Consider the following 20,816-nt stretch of genomic DNA (forward strand, 5'->3'; position numbering starts at 1 on the left):
GGTCAGATAGCTAGAGGTGGAGGCCGAGGTACTAGAGGTGGAGGTCAGGCCGCTAGAGGTGGAGGCTGTGGACATGTGATTTTTGACCCTCCCCAAGATTTTTCATATTTTAGCACGTAAATATTTAATTTAGGCTTAATATAGATATTTCAACTCATTTTTACTCCTTTACTTTTATTTTATTACAAGAAAACGAAAATTACAAAAATAATTTCATTAATATTTTGTAATTATTTTTAATCTTGAAAAATACCAAAAATTGTGTTGTTTTAATGGTCAGTTTTATTTTAATAGTTATTTTATTTAAGTAGGACCAATTAATAAATGAGATCGTATTTTAATCTCATTCATGTGGAAAGAGTAAAGCTTGGGCTCGAGCAACTCATTTTTAGGCCTAATTTTAGACCTAGCCCATAATTTCCAAACCCAAAACTCCTAGGCCCATACCTCTAACCTAATCTCTACCCCTATATAATAGGACCTACACATAAAAAATAAGGAGGAGGCCAAAAAAACACTCTGCAAAAATGGAATCCGTCGTTCCCATGGTCGACTCCCAAAAATTCATCAGTTAAAATGCCAAGAAAAGACCAAAAAGATGACTTAGGGATAAAGAAGGCACCTCCTTCTTCAAATATCACGGCAGCCATACATTTGAAATTTTCTTCTCAAACAAAACACACTTTATTCAATTGGGGATTCTTCATATAAACACATAGTGACATATCAAAAGAAACTTGGGGATTTTGTGGTGAAGGGACGAACGGCAAAAACGGAGGACGGACTTCGGATTCAAAACCTTTGATTTTGTTTCAAATGTTAGTTTCTTCTTCTGATTGTCAATTTAAAACCCTGAAATACGGCGAGTTCAGAGTTTGAGTCGTGTTGAGTTCACGACAAGGTTCTATCCGTGGTTCCGACAAGGCCCGTTGTGGAGTTTTGTCGCGGTTCCGGCGTGTTTTCTGGTCTGGTTCGAGGTTTCCATTTTTGGTGGTAAGATTACTTCTTTCATTTTATTCTGGTTCTATTACAATGTTATCGCAATGTTATGAATGCGAGATTCTGTTCGAAGTTCCGTTTGTGATCGGCGGCGTTGTCCTATTATCGTTTTGTTCTGCTGATTAAGTTTCCATCTCTGATTGAAGGCTTTTGTTTGGTCGAGTTAAACATCAAAGGTCCACTCACGCCTCTCTAAGTTGAGATCTGTTAATTGATTTATTTGTTATAGAATCTGATTCATGGAGACCTTGGGTTGAAATTGTGTTTAATTTGCAATAGCGATGTGAAATTTATAATAGAACGTATCAGATGTACTTCACACTGATTTCCATGAATCATAAAAAAATTGTTTTCCTTTCCTATAAGGCAGTAGAGGTATTTGGAGGGCCATCAAAATAAACTGATTGAATTGGCAAAAAAATTGATGTGGCTGAACTGGAAAAGATAGTGCTGTAATTAGTGTATTTTTATAGCAAAGAAAAGTGAGCCAAATAAGCATATGATATACAGCTCAGAAATATGGTTGGCAGCATCACATATCGTTTTGGTCTATGCTATTGGGTTTAAGTTTTATGTTCTCAGATTGACAAAAAAAAGTTAATCCATGTGATGTTAATTTTGCATTTTGAGTGAACCGTGATTAAACTTGGAGTATTCTGATTATTTAAGTTCATGCCAATTATGTTGAAGACATTAAGTTTGAAATTGGATCTTGTTTGAATGAAAGGTTAATCTATTTGTAGGAAAAATAATCACAAATCATCGTAGTTTGCTTTAGGCACATAATTAAATTATCATGGCTACGGGTATGGTTCCCATGACGTAGATGTGATTTATAATTTCCAAATTCGGGGATGCATTTCATGTGACCTGATCATAACAATTTCGGATAATAAAACCCCTTTGAAATAATTTGAGGTGTGTCGTGCCGAACAAAAATCTCAAATGCATGGCCCTCATTGTATTAATTTTTAATCCCTAGAAATCGAGGCGTGCCATTTAGTTGAATTTTCATGGCCCTCACAAAGTAGAAAGAGTGTAGTTGCTATAGGCGTGCTATTTAAAAATTACTTTCCTAAACTCGGGTGTGCATTTATGTGACCCAAATCCAAATCTCAACAATGTTACATAAAATATGTCGCGGACCGGGGATGCATTTCGTGTGGCGTGGTTCAAGACGTCTTTTAGATAACGTTGAATTTCCTAAAATTAATTAAAAGCGGTTAATAAGTTAAAATTGCACCGTAGGTTTAAAAGTGTTTTTAAAATCAGATAATTAGGCCAATAATAACAGTTGAGCGGACTTGCTAAAACCACGGAACTCGGGAATGCCTAACACCTTCTCCCGGGTTAACAGAATTCCTTACCCGGATTTCTATGTTCACGGACTGAAAAACAGAGTCAATCTTTCCTCGATTCGGGATTCTAAATAGGTTACTTGGGACACCATAAATTATCCCAAGTGGCGACTCTGAATTTTTAAATGAAATAATCCCGTTTCAATTGTCACTTTAATTGGAAAAACTCCCTTACACCCTTCCGGGTATAGGTAAAAAGGAGGTGTGACAGCTCTGGCGACTCTACTGGGGAATGAACCCAGAATCTCTGGTTCAGGATTCAGAATTCGAGCTTAGATGAATTGTTATATTTGGCTTTATTTATTATCTGATTTTATTACATGTTTGGGCCTAATGTGCTAAATGTTGCTTTACCGCTTTGATATTATCTGAATTGTATATAAACTGCTATGAAACCCCTCTCTTCTCTCTCCTGAGGAGTGCACGCTGGTCGTGACTTCTTTCTGTTAGTGTCATATCCCAAATACAACGAGGTTCGGACAAGTTGCATAGCCGGATAATCTTTTGGTTACCGGTATGCAACCTCTCCTCGGCTCGAGTTGTCCGCTCGGGTAAGCTAGGTCTAGAATAATACACCCATGTTTTAAACCTAGAATAACTCAACCTCATGTCGGATCCCTAGTAGGAACGTTTGTTTGCATCATGTGCATTTGACTTTGGAGACTCAACACAGAGGTTGGGTTTGTCTAGGACAGGTGTACCCAAAAATCAAAAGACCATTTTGATGCATCTTATGTGGTACTTGCGTATCTGTCTGTTTCGGCTTGCATGTTGACTGGCTTCTAGAATAGGGAACGAAAATGAAAAAAAGAAAAAAAAGTAAATCAAAAAAGAGGAGAAAGAAGAAAAAAGAAACAAAAAGTGAGAGGTAGGTATTTGGAAAATTCTGAAAACTGCCAAAATTCTGGAAAAAAAAAAGTCATTTCAAAAGGAGCCAAATTTTTCAAGTGTCATATTTTCCTGTTCCGTCAAAACTGGGTGAATTACACGGGTCTGATTCTCACCGGATGTGAGATACGTAGGCAAACCTCATCGGTTCCGGCCCATAATTTTCAAAAAATCCAAAAATATTTTCCTTTACTTCCTCTCTAGAAAAGTCTTTTATTTTGAGACCCCAATTTTCAAAAAATCAAAAAAATATTTTCCATTACTTGCTTCTTTAGAAAGCCTTTCTTTTAGACACTAATAATTTTTAAAAAAAATATACAAAAATATTTTCTTTTAATTTCTCCCAAATATCCAAAAATATTTTCATTCTTCTTTCAAAATTGAAATGAAAATTCAAAATTCAAAAATATTTTCTTTTTTTAAGAAGCATTCCTTTCATAAATAAAAGTAAAAGTCCAATTTCCTTTCTTATTTAGAAGGTTTTCTTTCGAAATTTCCAGAAAAAAAGAAAAAGAAGTTAAAATTCAAGAAAATATTTTTTTCCTCTTCTTTAGACTTCTTTATTTTCAAAAAAAATCTTAAAAAAAAATAAATCGAAATCCAAAAAATATTTTCTTTCTTCTTTGTAAGTATTTCTTTCGAAAAAAACAAATTTCAAAATCCAAAAAGACTTAGTTTATTTACTTTGTTTCTAATCTTCCCAAACTACGCAAGATCTGATTGATGTTCCCATATGATACGTAGGCAACCCACATCAGGTTCGATCGAATGGTTTAAAAAAGGGGAAAATGAAAAAGAGAAAAAAAAAGAGAGAGAAAAGAAACAAGAAAAAAAAGGAAAAAAAAAAGAAAAGAAAAGGGTGTTTATTCTAATATGGTTGTTGTTTTGAAATAAAAGCTAGTCAAAGGTGGTCGGTTTGCAATGGCGAGTTACAAGAACAATCCAAGATCTCTCGGAAATAAAAGTATCTTCTCAACCAAGGGAATAAGCACCATTATTGTTGATCCAGGGTCACAAAAAGGCAAGTAGGCAAGTTGGCGGTGAAAAATTAAAAATGGAGGCAAATGTGGGGTTGAGTTTACCAGATTTGAGCAATAGGACATGGTCTGCTCGGGATGATCGTCAAAATTTGAGTGTTGAATCCAAAGTAATCAAAATGGTTAAATGTCGTAATAATGCTGATGTGCGAATGTGTGGCTAAGATGTTGCTTAGTAACTGGAAAGTCACTCCACTTTTAGCCATGGTAGCTTATTTTGTTATTTTTTTCTTCTTCTTTTGTGTTATCGGACCCTGCTATCCTTTATTCAATAAAAAGCAGTTAGTCATTTTGTGTCCATTTTGTGCATAGTTCTGTTCATGCTAGTTTTTGGTGACATGACATGTATGAGAAATTTTTGGCTAGACCTTAAAAAACTTATTTAGTCTTGAATTGGATAAGTGAGAAAGAGACACTTTTGAAGATGAATAGAGACATGAAACAATTGGAAAAAAAGCATGAGCCCAGTTTACATGGAACCAAAGCAGTCATGCTCATAGAAGTTAAGGATCTCTATTTTTTGAATCATTTGAGAAGATCGGGTTTAAGGATGATTGGACGGGTTGAAATTTGTTTAGCACTAAGAGATAGAAAATGTTTTTCAAAAGATGGTCTATTCCAGACAACTTAAAATGGATTAGTTAGTGGCAAAATGCATCTTCCTCCTCAAGACAAAATCCAAGAAAAGTCACCTGAATTGACAAGGGCATTCACTGCAAGGAAAGTATTGCTCATACAGCTTTACACTGAAAAAGACCCAGAAAGCAACATGTCCATCAATGTCGTGATTGTGAAAGGCTAATATGTTTGGCATTCTCGAGGCTGGGAGGCCCTTTTTCTGCTACCCAAACACTTTATACCCTTTATTACCCCTTTTGAGCCTGTGTTATTTTCTTTGACCACCCCCTTTTGGAATCAAGTTTAGAGTCAAGAGTCAAAAAAATGAAAAAAAAAGAAAAGTCCATGCCCCAAGAGTACAAACTGGGGCAGCTCTTTGAAAGTTCAAGTGAAAAAAAAAAGAATTGTCGAAGGTCCATGCCCTCAAAAATAGAAACTGGGGCAACTAAAAAAAGGAAAAAAGGGAAAAAGAAGAAAAAAAAGAAAAGAAGAAAAAAAGAGAAAAAGAAAAAAGAAAAAAAAGAAACAGAAAGAAAGATGAAAAATAGTTTAGGTCATATGTTTGAACTACGATAGACCTGATTCCTTTAAAATAAAGATACGTAGGCAGCCTCACGGTTCGGTCCAACCAAATAAGAATTTAGAAGAAAAAGAAAAAAATAGAAAAATCCAAAAATTCCCAGCATTAGAAACTGTGGCAAAGATTTTATTTCATTTTTGAAAGAGTCGATTCCAAGAGTTGTAATTCTACAACCCCTCATTTTGAGTTTATATTGAGCCTTCATGCCGACCTTTCTTTCCAACCCTATCCAAAAACCTTCCAAATAAAGACCTCCCAGTATTCCTTTAAGAATGCCAAGAGATGCATGCAATGAGTAACAGTTATCACACGACGTAGAACATCGCCGAGTTGCTCACAAAAAGAGGGAAAGAAAAAGAAAAATGAGAGAGTCTTACTAGTGAAAATCCTCAGGGGCACTGTAAGGCGATGGTAAACAGAGATGAATAAATGAGAGAGGCTTCTTGGTGAAAATCCCTCGGGGTACCACTAGTCGAAAGTGAGTCTTGAAGCTGATACAAAGGATTGGTACGAACAAGCCCGACTTCAAAGGTCATAAGAATGGTAAAAGGGAAGATTGGATTAGTTTGGTAGATCAGCCGTTAAGTCCAAAATGCATGTCATGATCATTAAGGCTAGTTATTGAAAAAAAAAAGAACTCTTCCTTCTGTCCTTACGATAGGGGCATTTCTTGTTAATACTTGTTTCTTTGCATCATTGTGTCCTTCACTCCGAGTCGGTCCTTGTCAAAACAAGCAAGAAAAGATTTCAAAATCTGCTACCAACTTTTCAATTTCATAAAGCATATTTGGCCAATACTAAGTTATTTCTGTCAATATACCTTGAGGATTCATACAAAGGCTTCCCCAAAAAAGACTTTTCTCAGCCTACTTGGTGCAAGAAAGATAACTGGTGATTCTCTTTGACAGACAAATTGCTCAAAAAGCAGAAAGCCATTCAAGATATCGGAAAGGGTCACCTAGGCAAAGATCTCCAGTTGAGATAAGGCTGATTGAGCCGCAAATACAAATGATACTAGGTGTGAAACAATTAGGGTTGATGCAAAGCAAAAGTCTCTTGAAGCCGACTCAAGCTGATTGAGCAAAAGTCAAAACGGCCCAAGGACTCAAGGCCACAAACCGACCACCATTTTCAAAACTGACAAATTTTTCTTTGTGTGAAACAGGAACAAAGCAGCGCAAGAAAAGTGGTTCAAAAAAAACAAAAAAAAAAGAAGAAAAAGAAAAGAAGAGAAGAGTCGGCAAAGGGGAGTTTCTCAAATCTTTGCCTTTATTTGTCTTGCTATTGTGCATAAAATCTTGCTATTGATCTTCACATTTTTTCCTCCTAGGATAAATAGTCCTAGTCTGATGGATTTTCCTCCCAATCAAAATCTTAGTCTGATGAATCTTTCTCCTAAGATAGAAGACCTAGCCTGATGAACTTTCTCCTAGGATAGAAATCTTAGTCTGATGAATCTTTCTCCTAAGATAGAAGACCTAGTCTGATGAACTTTCTCCTAGGATAGAAATCTTAGTCTGATGAATCTTTCTCCTAAGATAGAAAACCTAGTCTAATGAATTTTCTGCTAGGATCGACGTCTTAGTCTGATGAATATTTCTCCTAAGATAGAAAACCTAGTTTGATGAATTTTCTCCTAGGATCGACGTCTTAGTCTGATGAATATTTCTCCTAAGATGCCCAAAAAAATGAAGAAGAAAAGAGACCTAGTCTGATGAACTTTCTTCTATGATCAAAATCTTAGTCTGATGAATCTTTCTCCTAAGATAGAAAACCTAGTCCGATGAATTTTCTTCTAGGATAATAATTAAAACAAAAGAAAGAAGGGAAGTCTGAATTTGAAAAAAAGAGGGGTCAATTTTTAGTTTTCTTAAGTTATCAATGTTTAGTTTTCCTGAAATTAGGGGCCCCGCCTGGAGAATAGGGTCAGTTTTTACTTTAGTCAAGCTTAGTTTATAGTTTTCCGCAAGCTCAATCACATTTAGGAGATGCACATCCTAGTCGAATCATTAATTTTACTCTCATCATTGCATCCTTCATCAGCAACGCAAGTGATTTATAGTTTTATTAACACTTACAGATGTTCCTAATATCAAACTGGGGCAGGAAAATTTCTTTTATTTTGTCTGTTTTGTTGTAATCAGGCGCACACCTGGAGAACAAGGGAAGGCAACTCAAGTTTCAAGGGAAAGCAGTTTCGAAGGAAGACAACTCAAGTTTCAAGGGAAAACAGTTTCGAAGGAAGACAGTTGAAGTTTCAAGGGAAAATGGTTCAAGGTGCAAGGGAAAACAGTGTCAAGTAACAAGAGAAGACGGTTCAAGTTCAGCAATCAGGCGCCCACCTGGAAAATAAGAGAATTCAATTCAATAAGGCTCGGGTCAAAAAAAACATGTCTAGTCATTCTTTGTCTGAAAATACTTTGTATTTCCAGTCAAAGAGGGGCAGCTGTAGACATGTGATTTTTTACCCTCCCCAAGATTTTTCATATTTTAGCACGTAAATATTTAATTTAGGCCTAATATAGCTATTTCAACTCATTTTTACTCTTTTACTTTTATTTTAATACAAGAAAACGAAAATTACAAAATAATTTCATTAATGTTTTGTAATTATTTTTAATCTTGAAAAATACCAAAAATAGTATTATTTTAATGGTCAGTCTTATTTTAATAGTTATTTTATTTAAGTAGGACCAATTAATAAATAAGATCATATTTTAATCTCATTCGCGTGGAAAGAGTAAAGCTTGGGATCGAGCAACTCATTTTTAGGTCTAATTTTAGACCTAGCCCATAATTTCCAAACCCATAACTCCTAGGCCCATACCCCTAACCTAATCCCTACCCCTATATAATAGGACCTACACATAAAATATAAGGAGGAGGCCAAAAAAAACACTCTGCAAAAATGGAATCCGTCGTTCCCATGGTCGACTCCCAAAAATGCATCAGCTGAAATGCCAAGAAAAGACTAAAAAGCTGACTTAGGGATAAAGGAGGCACCTCCTTCTTCAAATATCATAGCAGCCATACATTTGAAATTTTCTTCTCAAACAAAAAACACTTTATTCAATTGGGGATTCTTCATATAAACACATAGTGACATAGCAAAAGAAATTTGGGGATTTTGTGGTGAAGGGACGAACGACAAAAACGGAGGACAGACTTCGCATTCAAGTCCTTTGATTTTTGTTTCAAATGTTAGTTTCTTCTTCTGATTGTCAATTTAAAACCCTGGAATCCGGCGAGTTCAGAGTTTGAGTCGGGTTGAGTTCACGATGAGGTTCTGTCCGTGGTTCCGACGAGGCCCGTTGTGGAGTTTTGTCGCGGCTCCGGCAGGTTTTCTGGTCTGGTTCGAGGTTTCCATTTTTGGTGGTAAGATTACTTCTTTCATATTATTCTGGTTATATTACAATGTTATTACAATGTTATGAATGTGAGGTTCTGTTCGAAGTTCCGTTTGTGATCGGCGGCGTTGTCCTATTATCGTTTTGTTCTGCTGATTAAGTTTTCGTCTCTGATTGAAGGCTTTTGTTTGGTCGAGTTAAACATCAAAGGTCCACTCACGCCTCTCTAATTTGAGATATGTTAATTGCTTTATTTGGTATTGAATCTGATTCATGGAGACCTTGGGTTGATATTATGTTTAATTTGCAATAGCGATGTGAAATTTATAATAGAACGTATCAGTTGTACTTCACAATGATTTCCATGACTCATAAAAAATTATTTTCCTTTCCTATAAGGCAGTATAGGTATTTGGAGGGCCATTAAAAGAAACTGATTGAATTGGCAAAAAAATTGATGTGGCTGAACTGGAAAAGATAGTGCTTTAATTAGTGTATTTTTATAGCAAAGAAAAGTGAGCCAAATAAGCATATGATATACAACTCAGAAATATAGTTGGTAGTATCACATATCGTTTTAGTCTATGCTATTGAGTTTAAGTTTTATGTTCCCAGATTGACGAAAAAAAAGTTAGTCCATGTGATGCTAATTTTGCGTTTTGAGTGAATCGTGATTAAACTTGGAGTATTCTGATTATTTAAGTTCATGCCAATTATGTTGAAGACATTAAATTTGAAATTGGATCTTGTTTGAATGAAAGGTTAATCTATTTTTAGGAAAAATAATCAGAAATCATCATAGTTTGCTTTAGGCACATAATTAAATTATCATGGCTACTGGTATGGTTCCCGTGACGTAGTTGTGATTTATAATTTCAAAATTCGGGGGTGCATTTCATGTGACCTAATCATAACAATTTCGGATAATAAAACCACTTTGAAATAATTTGAGGTGTGTCGTGCCAAACAAAAATCTCAAATGCATGGCCCTCATTGAATTAATTTTTAATCCTTAGAAATCGAGGCGTGCCATTTAGTTGAATTTTCATGGACCTCGCAAAGTTGAAAGAGCATAGTTGCTATAGACATGCTATTTAAAAATTAATTTCCTAAACTCGGGTGTGCATTTATGTGACCCAAATTCAAATCTCAACAACGTTAAATAAAATATGTTGCAGACCGTGGGTGCATTTCATATGGCGTGGTTCAAGACGTGTTTTAGATAACGTTGAATCTTCCTAAAATTAATTAAAAGTGGTTAATAAGTTAAAATTGCACCATAGGTTTAAAAGTGTTTTTAAAATCAGATAATTAGGCCAGTAATAATAGTTGAGCGACCGTGCTAAAACCATGGAACTCGGGAATGCCTAACACTTTCTCCCGGGTTAACAGAATCCCTTACCCGGATTTCTATGTTCGCAGACTGAAAAACAGAGTCAATATTTCCTCGATTCGGGATTCTAAATCGGTGACTTGGGACACCATAAATTATCCCAAGTGGGGACTTTGAATTTTTAAATAAAATAATCCCGTTTCGATTGTCACTTTAATTGGAAAAACTCCCTTACACCCTTCCGGGTGTAGGTAAAAAGGAGGTGTGACAGAGGCCAGCCGGCAGGAGGCTGTCCCAGGGATGTAATTCAGAATGGTAGGGCCCAACCCCAATGCTATCCTTTCCCAGCCAGGCTCGAGGCTGAGGCATCCGATGCCATTATCACCGGTACAGTTTCAATTTGCAGTAGAGATGCTTCAGTTCTATTTGATCCAGGGTCTACATACTATTATGTGTCATCTTATTTTTTTACGTATTTGGTTGTGCCTCGTGATTCTTTGAGTGCTCCGGTATATGTGTCCACATCGGTGGGTGATTTTATTATTGTAGATCGTGTCTATAGCTCGTGTGTGGTTATTATTGGGGGTCTTGAGACCCGTGTAGATCTCCTACTTCTTGATATGGTCGACTTTGATGTCATTTGAGGATGGATTGGCTGTCACCTTATCATGCTATACTGGACTGTCACGCCAACACCATGACCTTAGCCTTGCCGGGGTTGTCTTGATTGGAGTGGAGAGGGACTCCTGGTCATTCTACCAGTAAGGTCATTTCTTATGTGAAGGCTTGGCGTATGGTGGAGAATGGGTGTTTGGCTTATTTGTCTTATGCTCGTGATTCCAATGCAGAGGTTCCTTCCATGGATTCCGTACCAGTAGTTCGTGAGTTTCCTGAGGTATTTCTTGCAAACCTGCATGGGATGCCACCCGATAGGGATATGGACTTTTGTATTGATTTGGCTCCGGGCACTTAGCCCATTTCTATTCCGTTGTACCGCATGGTCCCGCTAGAGTTGAAAGAATTTAAGGAACAGTTGCAAAATTTGCTTGACAAGGGCTTTATTAGACCTAGTGTCTCGCCCTGGGGTGTGCCGATGTTGTTTGTTAAGATGAAGGTTGGGTCAATGAGGATGTGCATAGACTATCGGCAGTTGAACAAAGTCACCATTAAGAACAAGTATTCATTGCCGAGGATCGATGATTTATTTGATCAGCTTCAGGATGCCAAGGTGTTTTCAAAGATTGATTTGAGGTCTGGCTACCATCAGTTTAGGATTAGGGCATCCGATGTCCTTAAGACAGCTTTTTGGACTCGGTACAGGCATTATGATTTTCTAGTGATGTCATTTGGTTTGACAAATTCCCCAATAGCGTTCATGAATTTGATGAACCGAGTGTTCAATCCCTATTCGGATTCCTTAGTGATTGTATTTATTGATGATATCTTGATCTACTCCCGCACCCAAGAGGAGCATGAGCAGCATCTTCGAGTCATTCTTCAGACTCTAAGAGACAGCCAATTATATGCTAAGTTTTAAAAGTGTGAATTTTGGTTGAGTTCAATTGCTTTCTTGGGTCACGTTGTATCAGTAGAGGGTATTCAGGTGGATCCTAAGAAGATTGAGGCAGTTAAGGATTGGCCTAGACCCACATCAGCTACAGAGATCCGGAGTTTCTTGGGCTTGGGGGGTTACTACCTTCGGTTTGTGGAGGGGTTTTCATCCATAGCAGCCCCGATAACCAAGTTGACCCAGAAGTGTTGCTCATTCAGATGGTCGGATGAGTGTGAGGCGAGCTTTCAGAAGCTTAAGACAACTTTGACTACGGCATTGGTGTTGGTGTTGCCTACAGGTTCAGGGCCATATACAGTGTATTATGACGCATCTCGTATTGGACTTGGTGTGGTATTGATGCAGAATGGAAAGGTTATTGCATATGCTTCACGGCAGTTGAAGATTCATGAGAAGAACTATCTGGTTCATGATTTGGAGCTAGCAACCATTGTTCACACGCTGAAGATTTGGAGGCATTATTTATATGGCGTGTCGTGTGAGGTGTTCATGGATCACAAGAGTTTGCAATACTTGTTCAAGAAGAAAGAGTTAAATTTAAGGAAGAGGAGGTGGTTGGAGCTATTGAAAGACTATGATATCACCATCTTGTATCATCCCGGGAAGGCCAATGTAGTGGCTGATGCTTTGAGTAGGAAGTCGGCTAATATGGGTAGCCTTGAGTATATTCTAGTCAGTGAGAGACCGCTTGTTTTAGATGTTCAGGCTTTGGCCAATCAGTTCGTGAGGCTGGATGTTTCGGAGCCTAGTCGTGTTCTAGTTTGTACAGTCACTCTGTCTTCATTATTTGAGCATATCAAAGATCGGCAGTGTGATGACCCTCATCTACTTGTCCTTAGGGACACAATGCGGCACGTAGATTCCAAGCAGGTTATAGTTGGAGATGATGAAGTTTTGAGGATGTACGGTCGTATTTGCGTGCCCAATGTGGATGGACTTCGTGAGTTGATTCTAGAGGAGGTCCAAAATACCAATACTCTATTCATTCGAGCGCCGACAAGATGTTTCAGGACTTACGGCAGCATTATTGGTGGAGGAGGAGGAAGAATGATATTGTTGCGTATGTAGCTCGGAGTTTGAATTGTCAACAGGTAAAGTACGAGCATAGACCTGGTGGTTTACTTCAGAAGATTGAGATCCCTGAGTGGAAGTGGGAGCATATCACTATGGATTTCGTTGTTGGACTCCCTAGACTCAGAAAAAGTTCGATGCAGTATGGATTATTGTGGATAGGATGACCAAGTCAGCGTATTTCATTCATGTGGCAGTTTTATATTCTTATGAGTGATTGGTAGAGGTTTATATCCATGAGATCATTTGTCTCCATGGTGTGCCCGTGACTATCATTTCTGATCGAGGTATGCAGTTTACCTCGTATTTCTGGAGGCAAGTTCAGCATGAGTTGGGTAAGTAGGTTGAGTCGAGCACAGCATTTCATTCTCGGACGGACAAATAGTCCGAGCGTACTACTCAGATTTTGGAGGATATGCTCCGCGCCTGTGTTATTGACTTTGGAGGTTCTTGGGATCAGTTCTTGCCATTAGCGGAGTTTGTCTACAACAACAATTATCAATCGAGCATCCAGATGGCTCTCTATGAGGCGTTGTATGGTAGACAGTATCGATCGCCGGTGGGATGGTTTGAGTCGGGAGAGGCTCAGTTGTTAGGTACAGATTTAGTACAGGATGCCTTGGATAAGGTTAAGATCATTCAGGATAGACTTTGTGCAGCTCAATCCAGGCAAAAGAGTTATGCCGACCATAAGGTTCGTCACGTAGCATTCATGGTCAGAGAGAGAGTGTTGCTTCGGGTGTCGCCCATGAAAGGCGTGATGAGTTTTGCGAAGAAGGGAAAGCTAAGCCCTAGGTACATCAGGCCTTTTGAGATCCTTGATCGAGTGGGAGAGGTGGCTTACAGACTTGCGTTGCCGCCAGGTTTATCAGTTGTGCATCCAGTGTTTCACGTGTCCATGCTTCGGAAGTATCACGACGATGCATTCCACGTATTAGATTTAAGCACTGTCCAGCTGGACAAGGATTTAGCTTGGGAGGAGGAGTCGGTAGCCATTTTAGACAAACAGGTTTGCCAGTTGAGATCGAAGAGTTACCCTTCGATTCGTGTGCATTGGAGAGGTAATCCTATTGAGGGAGCTACCTGGGAGTCCGAGTCCGATATGAGGAGCAGATATTCCCATATTTTCACCGACTCAAGCATTATTCTATGTCCATTCGAGGATGAACGGTTGATTTAGTGGTGGAGAATGTGATGACCCAAAGGGTCATCTTTTGTTTTAGAATCCGATTTTGTGTTCCAAGGCCTTGAAAACCTTATTTTTTCCTCGATTTGCGTGTGCAGTCCGGGCGTGCTTTCGAAAAGCCCTTATATGAAAATTTGAGAAAAATATTGAGTTTTGCCTTTAAAATTGATTCAAGTTGACTTTGGTCAACATTTTGGGCAAACGAACCTGGACCCGTGATTTGATGGTCCTGGAGGGTCCATAGTAAAATATGGGACTTGGGCATATGTCCGGAATTGAATTCTGAGGTCCCTGGCCCGAGAAATAAATTTTTAAAGAAAATTGTTAAACTGGAAATATAATAGTTTATGGAAATTGAATAATATTTGAACTTGTTATTATCCGGCCCGTATTTTGGTTTCGGAGCCCGGTACAGGTCCGTCATAATATTTAAAATTATCTGTAAAATTTTGAGAAAAAATGGAAGTGATTTGACGTGATTCGAACCTATGGTTGAGAAAATAGGAAGTTTCAAACTATCTTAAAATTTTTATGTGTTTTGGTGTTGAATTCATAGTTATATGTGTTATTTTGGGGATTTGGTCGCATGAGCAAGTTCGTATGATGTATTAAGACTTGTGTACATGGTTGGTTTGGAGCCCGAGGGCTCGGGTGAGTTTTGGATAGGCTACGGAATGATTTTGGACTTTAGGAAAATTTTCTGGTATGTTGCAGGTCTAATGCGAAGTCTGGCTCGAATATGCAAGCATTGCATTTGCGAAGAATCTTCGCATTTGGGATCAGTAGGCTGGGAGGGGACCTTTGCAATTGAGAAGCTCATCGTCGCAATTGCGACTAGAACAGGGGCCACATTTGCGAATATTTGTTCCCATTTGCGACACCAACAGGCCAGGACAACCTTCGCATTAGCAAAGTAATGTCCGCATTTGCGAGTTCGCATTTGAGAATCTGTGATCGCAAATGCGATAACTGCAACTATTCAAAATGAGTTTTGGACGGGATTTTGGATTCATTTCTCAAATTTTCAAACCCTAAACTTCAAGAGGCGATTTTCCAAAGACCATTTCTTCCCCAAATCATAGGTAAATGATTCTTAACTCATTTCTTTCAATCTATTTCATCTTTTTACAAATTTTTATCACAAAATCTAGGGTTTTCATGGTGGAATTGGGTGTTTCCGGTAGAATTTAGGAATTTCAAAATTTGGGGATTTAGACATCAAATTGAGGTCAGATTCCAAAACCAATTGTATATCCAGGCTCAGGGGTGAATGGGTAATCGGGTTTTGATCTGAACTTTGAGTTTTGACCAAGCGGGCCCGGGGTTGGTTTTCGACTTTTTGGGAAAAATGTTGGGAAATTGTAATTATGCAATGGAATTGATTTCTTTAGCGATAATTGTTATTACTAAGTTAATTATGATTAGATACAAGTGGATTGGGGGTGGAATCTTGAGGAAAAAGCGGTAATTGAGGCTTGAGTTTGGCCGTGGAATCGAGGTAAGTGTTGTGGCTAACCTTAGCTTGAGGTATTAGGTATTGTTGCCTTATTTGCTACATGTTTAGTTGTTGAGTACGATATATAGGTGAGGTGACGAGTATCTATACGTTGTTGTCGGGTCATCGCATGCAAGTGAATCTTATACTTGTGACTGTTATGTTTCTTTATACGTATTGTTCGTGCTTAAACTGGTTATTCATCATGTTAAACAAGTCTTATTATGTTTTCCAGGTATTAGATATTTGTTGAGTATTGACTCTAGTTGTGAATCAATATTGTGAAGTTAAATGTGTAACGACCCGACCTATTATTTTAAGAATTAGCGTCTCGTTCAACAGCTTAAGACCTTGAGAAGCTTTGTAATATGCATTATGACCCGCCTGTATGGTCGAATTTGGTTTTCGTAAGATTCAGAGTTAAATTTAAAGAAAAACAAATTCTTATTTTGAAGTTCAAATGGAAAAAGTTGACCGAAGAGTTGACTTTTGAGCAAACGACCTCGGAATGAATTTTTAATGATGCCAATAGCTTCGTATGGAGATTTCGGACTTATACGTGTGTCCGTATTTGGATATGGAAGTCTGTAGGACAATTAGGCGCATTTTGGCGAAATAAGAAAGTTGATGTGTTCTAATTATATTATTTTACGTGCGGAAGGGGTCTATTAACATGTTGGATACCAATTGTATATGATAATAAGTGTACAAGGCATATTATAAGATATATGGGGTCTAAGTAAAGTCCTAATACTAAGCCAAGTTGGAAAATTTCATAATATGCTAAAAATTTAAGAGAATGCGCACAAGAGCCTACTTTGGATGAGCATATATACATGTATATAAGGTGAAATGTGATGTACAACCTATCTAATTAAAGATCTCTGAGTCTAGTTTCCAACTCTTCAAACCGTTTGTCATTTGGACATTCCTACACAAAGTTATGACCAAATTACCAAAAGCTGAAAAAATGCGATTCTGCGGTCAAATGTGCGATCGCAAAATAACTATGCGAACCGCAAAATCATTATGCAATCACAAAATGGCCGCAGAATGAAGCAGAACAGCCCAGTTCTAGGCACCGAGTTTCACGACGCATCTGTGACCTGCATACCCATTATACGATGGATTATGAGATCGCATACCTGATTTCGGAGGGTTAATTTTTCTATTTTAATAACCCGACCTCATTTTGATAAATAGGCTTTGGGGTTTATTTTGGATCATTTTTGAGCAAAATTCGGATGCTTTAGAGCGAGAGAGGGATCCGTAGAGTGAGAAAGTGATCTTCATCAAATCATTCTTCAATTCTTACTCAAATCTTTGAAGATTAACAAGGAATTATCACAAAATCTTCATCAAAGAGGTAAGGTTCTATACCCTAGTTTTCCATTTTGTTTTGGATGATTTTTGAGCAAGAATTTATGGGAAACTTGAGATAAGTCACTTGTGGTTATTGTTAGTCAATCGTATGGGATTATCATCGAATATTCCGACTAGATTACTCATTTTTGGGTTGAAAATGGCAGAAATCTTCCAAGACTTTAGTTGAAAATTTGAGGGTCGAGTTGATGTCAGAATTTAGCAAAATTGGTATGGTTGGACTCGTGGTTGGATGGGGGTTCATATTCCGTGATTTTTGTCGAGTTCCGAGATACGACCCCAATGGGGATTTTTGGACATTTTTCTATTTTCTTGTATTAGCTTCGATTTCATTAGCTAAATTAGTTGTTTATAGTTATATTTACGTTATGTAATTGATTTGACTAGATTTGGGCCACCCGGAGTTGGATACTCGTGGCAAGAGCGTGATTTTGGATTTGATTTGACCTTGGTTCAAGGTAAGTATCTTGCCTAACCTTGTGTGGGGGACTTTCCCTTAGGATTTGAGTCTTCTATGCTATTTGTAGTCTGTGCACGCGAGGTGACGAGTGTGTGCTCAGACTTATTTGTGGGAAATTTGCCTTTAGGTTTCTTAGGCCCTTATGTTCATTATGTGGGAAGTATTCCGTTATGATTAAGTTTCCTAATTGCTTAATTTACATCTATATGCTCCATACGATGTTGTTAGCTTCCCTCTAACTCTTACTTGTTACGTGGCCTTTTTGCCTTAACTGAAGCGATTGTTCTTCTTATCGTTTTGTTATCTCTAAATTGTGAATTCTTCTATGACCCCGTGTATATATGCTAGGTGTCCAAATTGTTGTGGTTGTCGGTGTAGTTATCATATGCCTATTATGTCTTGTTGTTTTGTCAAGGTTATTGTGCTTCTTGGTTTTCCAGTGATTCTCTTATTGTCGTGTATTCATACTCTTGGTGGTGGAATTCCTTGTGATTGGGTTGTTGGATTGTTTTTTTGTATTCTTCGTATTACTGTTGTGCTTTTACTTTGGGATTACGGGACGGTATCCCGGGAGATCCCCCTATATGTTTACTTTGGGACTATGGGACGATATCCCGGGAGATCCCCCTGCACTTTTATGTTGAGGATACTAAGAGATCCTTGGGATACCAAGAGATCCCCAACACTTATATCCTCAAGATATCCTCGGGATACAAGAGATCCCCAGCACATATATTGAGGATACCAAGAGATCCCCAGCACATAAATTGAGGATACCAAGAGATTATCAGGATACCAAGAGATCCGCATCACATATATTGAGGATACCAAGAGATCCTCGGGATACCAAGAGATCCCCAGCACATATATTGAGGATACCAAGAGATCCTCGGGATACCAAGAGATCCCTAGCTCATATACGGAGGATACTGAGAGATCCCCGAGTATTTACATTTGGGACTACATGACGGTATCTTGGGAGATCCCCGTTTGTTATCTTTGCATTGAGTTATACTCCTTTTGTGATTATTTTGTCTCTGTTGTAATTGTTGTTATTTAACGGTTTAGATTCCTTTACTTCTATGATCCTTTGTCTTGGAATCCATATTGTTTACAATACGTCGCCTTATTTTTATATATATTTCAATACATCAAATTTCAACAATTGTTATGTTTTTAACCCAATTAATTTCTCAATTAAATTTTCCTTAAACGGTTTGATGTTGTATTTTACTAAAAAAGGAATTTCTACTTAGTTAATTTATTAAATCCCTTGTTAAAGGTGATAATCATCCGATGTTGTATTTTAATTGAAAATGGTACCTTCTTTATTCAAATGATTTCTAATAATAACTTCGTCTTTTCTTGTTGAGCTCCTAGTTGGTTTATAAACTGTACTCTACTTTAAGTTATGTAAATGAGACTTCTCGAACATCTTAATTGCATTAGTTATGGACCCTATGTACTGAGTAGCATGAGAGCGTTGTTGCGCAAAGTGAGATAGAAATAAGTGGGCACGAGGTACCGGGTGTGCTAAAGGTTTGGTAGTTGAGGTTATGATATGAGACATCAAGTTTGAGATGGCTGGAATTATGCATCAGATATGATATGATTTATTGAGTTCAGATCGCCTTTCTTATTTGAGTGCATTTTTCTTGTCTATCTCCCAGCTATGTTGGTGTTAATTTACTTGGTTATCTTCGTTTCTATCCATGTTTCCCTTTATTGTTCTACTGTTTGTGGTTAAGTTTCTCCCTGCTGCTGATGTTACCTTGTTATCGTATTCCAATAGTTTATCGCTATATCATGTTCAATTTATTTGACCAGTAGGTGCCTTGACTGTTCCTCGTCCCTACTCTACCGAGGTTAGTCTTGATACATACTGGGCACTGCTATGGTGTGCTCATACTATACTTCTGTATATTTTTGTGTACAGATACAGGTATTTGATCGATAGTAGTTGTGCGGGTCCTTCCGGTGGAGACTCAAGGTAATCCTGTTGCTATGTTCGCAGGCCTCGGAGTCACCTTCCTATTTTATATTCACACTGTTGTACTTATTTCCATACGATTGGTTTAGAAGTTGTAGTGAAACTTTGTAGAGCTTATGACTTGTACTACCAATTTTGGGAAGACTATAAATTTGTAAAGATTATATTAAGACTGTTGGATTTTCCTTATTGTTGATATTCAGAAATTGCTAGGCTTACCTAGTCCCTAAGACTAGATGCCATCACGAAACCCAACGTAGGGAAAATTGGATCGTGACAAGTTGGTATCAGAGCTCTAGGTTCATAGGTGCTACAAGTCATAAGCGAGTTAAGTAGAGTCTTACGGATCGGTACGGAGACATCTGTACTTTTCTTTGAGAGGCTACAGAGCTATTATGTTCCATTCCTTTTTATTCCTTATCGTGCGACATTCATTAAGCTTAAAACATATATCTTATGTTCTTTTGCATCCACTCGTGTATGAAATTACGCACTCGGTATCAATTATACGCCAATGGTTTGTGATACTACCGAGGGGTTATAAGGGAGTCAGGATTGCTCAACCATTGTTATCATATTGTTGTCCAGGTCGAGGATGTGGAATTATTGATAGATCATTCAGTTGTGCACATGGGGGTGCAGCAGGTTCTGATATCTGGTTGACAAATACGATCTTAAAAGTTTTAATTAGTTGCTTAATCGTCACAATCGTGGTAGGATCACGCGGTGGATCTAAGTCTGAAGATAGTTGGTGGTATTAGAGACTGTGGTTCACATGAGATTTCTATTTAGCGAAGGGTACATCCTAGCAACTGAGACACTAGAGGAAGTGAGTTTAACTGTCATAAGGATGACATGCGCCAAGTAAATGGCTTGAGGTGTCTTATGACTGGTGTCGCATGAGAGGTGAAGGTTAGTATTGTGGATCGTCGGAAATGGGTCCTATGATTTCGCACCAAATGAAGGGAGTCCACTATCAACGATTAGATTGCGGGGTTATGTGTTATATTAGTTTTCCTGAGCTATACATATATGGTATTGAAAGGTTTTCCAATACTTGTATATGATTACGAGCTGAGATTTGAATGGGATAATGATGGGACTTGAGATATTCCCGCGTCCTTAATAATTCTACATTTCAGTATCAGCGGGGTCATGGAAATAATTTCAGTATACCTGTAGTGCTTAAGTTAATCACAACGCTCGCGTGGGGAAGGCGTCTTTTAATGCACCAGTGGCACGGGATTTCCTACCAGGGTTATTTTAGTTATCCGGCATAGACTCAGTATGAACAACCGCACCGCAGATGGGTTGTTATGAATGTGGAGATACTAGGAATATCATGAGAAATTGTCCCAGACTTGGGAGAAACATATTTCATCAGAACACTCTAGCCAAGTACTCTATTACAGTTACTACTCTACCTACACTACTAGTTAGGTGGAGGACAAGCGGGTAGAGGACTCCTAAAAGGCGGAGGCCCGACCCATTTATATGTTTT

At 38.0% G+C, this 20,816-nt stretch overlaps 1 long non-coding RNA gene across 2 annotated transcripts; it reads left to right on the top strand.

The window, feature by feature from the left end:
• Positions 1–502: 502 nt before the first annotated feature.
• LOC142170728 (uncharacterized) lies at positions 503–19,505 on the top strand. Of its 2 annotated transcripts, none has more exons than XR_012700162.1 (3): positions 503–993; positions 6,646–8,855; positions 19,262–19,505. It is a non-coding gene; the product is annotated as an uncharacterized LOC142170728 (long non-coding RNA). The 2 variants fall into 2 exon arrangements; XR_012700163.1 differs by having other exon boundaries at positions 7,625–8,855.
• Positions 19,506–20,816: the final 1,311 nt, after the last annotated feature.

Source organism: Nicotiana tabacum, chromosome 16 (genome assembly GCF_000715075.1).
Source record: "Nicotiana tabacum cultivar K326 chromosome 16, ASM71507v2, whole genome shotgun sequence".
Classification (NCBI taxonomy): domain Eukaryota; kingdom Viridiplantae; phylum Streptophyta; class Magnoliopsida; order Solanales; family Solanaceae; genus Nicotiana; species Nicotiana tabacum.